General features: G+C 50.3%; 1 long non-coding RNA gene across 1 annotated transcript; it reads right to left on the bottom strand.

Moving 5' to 3' along the window:
* Positions 1–2,739: 2,739 nt before the first annotated feature.
* LOC120690229 lies at positions 2,740–4,630 on the bottom strand. Its single transcript, XR_005681667.1, has 3 exons — positions 3,682–4,630; positions 3,394–3,504; positions 2,740–3,274 (listed from the first exon to the last, which is right to left on the bottom strand). It is a non-coding gene; the product is annotated as an uncharacterized LOC120690229 (long non-coding RNA).
* Positions 4,631–5,279: the final 649 nt, after the last annotated feature.

Genomic DNA, 5,279 nt, shown 5'->3' with positions numbered 1-5,279 from the left:
CTCGCTTCTGCCTGACTTGAGCGAGATCGGCAATCCCGGCTTCAGCAGCCTCTGAGTGATACTGGGTGTGAAACTGATCTTCCAGCTGCCTCCAAGTCCGGATCGAATCTGGAGGCAGTGATGTATACCATCCAAAAGCTGAACCTGTGAGAGACTGGGAGAAGAAACGAACCCTCAGAGGATCCGATACTGAAATCATCCCGAGCTGTGTCAGGTATCGGCTCACATGTTCAATGGAGCTGGCTCCTTCTGATCCGCTGAATTTGGTGAACTCCGGAAGCCGATACTTGGGTGGCAACGGGATCAAATCGTAGTCACTTGGATACGGCTTGGAATAGCCGATCGCCTTTCTCTTGGGCAGGATGCCAAACTGGTCCCTTAGTATTGCACTGACCTGCTCCACACTAAGAACTCCTGGGGCCGAGGGTTCAGCACTCGGCCCGGTAGCGTACTTTGCCAGCCATGCCTGTTTCTCCGCGTCTGCTCCAGAGGCTCCTGTACCCACCAGCTGCCCCGTGCGTGTTGGGTTGATATTGTCAGGTATGTACACGTACGTGTAGCCATGCGAGATCTCTTTGGGCGGCTCGCTCAGGAACTGTCCCTCCCCGGGGTCACCACCGATCTTGTAGACGACGTAGATCGGCGAACTCTGCTGCCCTGCTGCTGTGAGCGAGTACGATACTAGCGGCCTAGATTGCAATGCAGCTTCCCCCCTGTGACTCCCCAGGATTGGTCCCGATGGGGAGTACTGGTTCTTGATCACCTCCTGGACAACGCGATGTGCCACGCGCTCAAGCTCGTTCACCAGGCTTTCTGAGTGCCGATGAAGCGTATGAGCCACCATATAGTTCATCTCCTGGCGTAGGGCCCTGGTGCGCTCCTCTGACGGCACGGACATATCAACATTGTCGAGAGCGCCCTCTGGTGAGAAATCCTTCCACCTGATGCCGTGGTTGCGGGTCCTCTCAAAAGAGCCGATGAGATCGGCTTCAAACTGAGCCTTGACCTCATCATATTTTTGCTTGTGTTCTGGAGTTAGATCTTCATACGTGACAGGTTTGGTGACCGGCGGAACAGGAGCTTGGCCTTGAGGTCCAGTCATCTCTGCAGCGGGCGTTGTTGTTGATGAATGTCCCACCAGGCGTGCTAGAATGTGTTGTCGGTCAAAACCCACCGGCGAGTAGCAACAGGCAACACGAAGAGCCGGGAGGTCGCCGGGGCGCTGGCAGGCACTGCTTCCTCGAACAACGGCCCGCAATCCGGCACACGCCGAAGATTCCGGAGAATGTAAGGTGTGCCACCTGACCTATACCTGATCAGGAAGGTGCGAACGTGCTTTAAACGATTTGCCTGCATGCACAAACATGTGTAAACATTAGTCCGAGCCGTGGTCGGCTCCCCGGGACGACTCTTGCATCGTCTTTCAAAGAACCGATCGAGTCCCGGTGTCAGATTGGATCTGCATCTATCCAGATATTGATGAATAAAGCAAATAATTATGAGAAACTTGCTTCAATTAAATCTAATTGATCCGATCCACAACAGTAAAAGCTTCACCACTAGATCGGAACGTCCTACACGTAACTAGGCCTAGCGAACATAACAGATAACTGAACCATAACAAAAAACAGAGGCCTAAGAACTAGCAAGAGCCGATTCCCGGAACAATCCCTATTAAGGCTACAATAAAGCATCTATTACATCACCGGAACATCCAATCCGTTTGCAGGGCCTAACCTAGCAGATATTGAGCTAATCCTTATAAAATAAGAACAAACCGTAACAGATTGGATCTACTAGATAGAAAAGAAGCAAGGTGTTAAGTCTACGCAGCTAACCCTCTGTAACGAGAATTAGCTTAAGATCAAGCATGAATGCATAGAGAGAACATAATATTCGCAGATGGCAAGCAACAAAAGCATAATGAATCTACTAAAAGCCATGCTACGAACATCAAGATAATTAGTACTACTAGCCATAAAAAATGCTTCAGTACGAGTAATACCAAGGTAAAGGCAAGAACAATGCTGCCCTGATCGCAAGAAGCAATCAGGGCAACATGGCGCTTACTTGGATGAAACCCTAGAATTAGGGGTGGCGGTGCGCCGAGAGTTGTTGTTTGCAAAATGTGATGACATTCTTCTTTTTACGAATATCATAGGGTACATATTTATAGTCCAGAGACTTGGGAAATAATCTAAACTAATGTGTCCATACCAGACTCTATCTCTAACTCAATTTGAACTAAATCTAAGGATACATGGCCCAAATGCTCACGCAGGAGCCGATTCGTAAGCTTTCTTCAATTTCTTCATCAAGCCCAACTCACTCGCGGCCCATAATTAACCCTGTTAATTTATGGCGATAACAGATATTTTGCTTCATGGTCCTACTCTATCATATCGCCTACTGCTAATCCAAGAGTTTTGTGATAGAGCTGCTAGGAGTTTAGCCATATCCAACCATATTCCATCTATGTCATATTTTGCTTCATCTTTCTGCTCTATCCTGTAGACTAATGCTAATCCAAAGGACTCCAAGGATGGAGCTGCTAATTCAGCAACTAAGATAGAAAAGATTAACACAAGGAAAAGGTCTGACTTACCAACATAGATTTGTTTTTGCATAACATATTAAATAATCTCATGTCTAACGTGCCCAATTTTTAGGTCCTGCCCCTCACCTAGCAAGAAAATTGCTAGAAAATTGTTGCTTGATAAAGACAATGAAGATGGAGATGATGACTGTGTTCGACACTCCCAAACCTAGGTATGCTCTTGCTAAAAACCTCAAATGAAACAAATAGATTAGCTACAAATAGCTACACACGGCTATGTCCAATTTATCCATTTGCTGCATCACGATATTATAATTTCTTATCAACCAAAGAATCTTTCTGCACCTAGCCTTGCAAAAACCTTTTTTATTTAGGTGCTCTTACCATGTTTCCATGTTCTCCTACTTACAGTACATATCACCCTTGCTATTTTCTTCATTGATCTTTGGATATCATACTAGCTGTTTTCCTCACATATGATATTTACTATTTTCTTTATGCCCTATAAAAATTGCCGTTATATCTGTGTAAGGTAGCTACTTGTCGCTGTAAACAACTTCAATTGTTGCTTCATCTTATCTTCAGCTATGTCAAAACTGACGGCTGTTCTCGATAATTTTGTAGGGAGCACAATCAATGGTTGAAATTTCCGGCAGCTATACAAACCTAGTTGCCTGCATATCTCAGCTGGACTGCCTTAATCTGCGGCTGTAAATTCTGCAATGCCAGAGTTGATTCCATTTGAAAAAGATGAGAAACTTAGCAATCAATCGATCAAATTCATAATTGGAAACCAAAGATTGGGCGACTCTATTCAAATGGGTTATGACATTCACCTGCTTTTTGGTTAGAGGCAATGTCGCAGCCTTGACAAGGATTTTGAGCAGAATGATTGCAAAACCATAAGAATACGGCACACGAACTGCTGAAAGGCCATCCTTGAGCACCTGTACGATGAGACTCAGATAGCATCAGCATTCCAATGCTTTTAGTGCTACGAAACTTAAGCTGGAAATCTAAGGACTAATGACAAATGGTGAGGCATTACTCGTAACAAAGAAAACGAACATCATAGAGTAGAAATAAAGCAAGCGGAAAGTAGAAAATGCATTGTGTTTAGATACCTTGATTTGCTTGCATCCAGTACAAATACCTATACATGCAACTATCAGTCATTAAGTTATAATGGTGCATATCACGATGGCTTGTGGCTAGTCGGTGATGATGGCACCGGAACGGGTGGTGGAGTGGCGGCAGGAGGTGATGCAGGTGCCGGGGACTCTGGTGGATGCGTTCTTGGCGGTGAGAGCGTGGGCGTCGGCAGGGCAGACAGCGGCGGGGACGTTGGCGGGGGCGAGAGCGGTGTGGGCTTTGGAAGAGGAGCAACTGTCCGTGGCGGGGTGGGCGGCGGTGAGGCAGTAGGCCTCGGAGGTGGAGAAGCCTGTGAGTGTTAGGGTGGAGGGACGGCGCGCGGCGCCGAGGGGCGGGACGGGGGCGCCGCCGCGGCCGCCGAAGTGGCAACGGCGTCGGCCGGTGTGGCAGTGGGCCGGGAGGATCCGGGCGCCGGGGATGGGCCCGAGGCGGGGGTCATGAATCAGGCTTTTGGGAGGTGGTGGGGCTTGGGCTGCGGTGCCGCTGTGGTGGTGGTGTCGGACATGGCAGGGGGAGGCCTGCCGCTGCCGCTGCTGCAAGGGAAAAATGGGAGGTCGCTAGACTCTGACTCTGCCACCGCCAGGTGCCGCGCTCGCCGCCCATGTGAGCTCCGTCGGCCGGTGTTGGAGGCCCCTCGCCGCGCGGCGACATTGCAGCAGCGAACCGCGCAGGCTGCTGGGTAGGCCGCGCCGCCGTCTTTCGTGCGCGGACCCGGCGTCGGCGAGGAAGGCGGGGAGGGAGGCCGGAGCTCAGATCGCTGGATCCAGACGCTACCGCCGTATACGCCATCGAGACAAGGAGGGAGGAGGGAGGGAGGGAGCCGGCCGAGGGGGGGGGGGGAGGGGGGAGCCGGATCTGACCGCCGCGGGGGCGCGGCCGGAGGGAGGAGGGAAGAGGACGCGCGCTCTGCTCACGGGCCGTGCAGCCTGGTGTGAACGGGTGGACTGCCGTCTCCGCAAAGGGGAGCCAAGGACGGACGCGTTGACGTGCTGTAGCAGGTCTTGCGTGGTGCACCTAGCCGATGGGAGCCATGCGATGTAGGATCGGACGGTGGATAGAAAAAAACACAACGTGGATGGGCTGGCTGCTGCGCATAGCGCCAGCCCTTTCATATCTAGAAATGGGTGGATAAAAAGTCCAGGGGGTTTGGTGAGTGATCAAGCACTGGAGAATGCGTGACGGCTGACGATAGAGGCGAGGACTGGCAAGGTGGAAACGGCAGTACGAGAAGTAGCAGCTGAAGTAGCTGGGTGTGGCACGAACCATCTGGGTGATTTGGATAGGCGCATAAAACATGTCAAGAAGGCGTTGGAATCATGTAGATGAAGGACCATTAGCCATGACAGTGTGGTAATAGAGGAGATCCTCAAATATCGACTACAGAAATTAGAAGATCAGGCGGAGCTGTATTGGTGCCAGCGTGTGACCTCTCACTAGCTGAAACATGAGGATTGTAATACAAAATTTTTCCACCAGTATGACACAGAAAGGAGGAGGCGTAATAGAATTAAAAGGGTGGTGAAGGAGGACGGAGGGGGTGGTTGATGATGGAGGAGAGATTCAAGCAATG

Source organism: Panicum virgatum, chromosome 9N (assembly GCF_016808335.1).
Source record: "Panicum virgatum strain AP13 chromosome 9N, P.virgatum_v5, whole genome shotgun sequence".
Classification (NCBI taxonomy): domain Eukaryota; kingdom Viridiplantae; phylum Streptophyta; class Magnoliopsida; order Poales; family Poaceae; genus Panicum; species Panicum virgatum.
The sequence above is the reverse complement of the archived record's forward strand: the minus strand, read 5'-3'. Positions and strand labels throughout refer to the sequence as shown.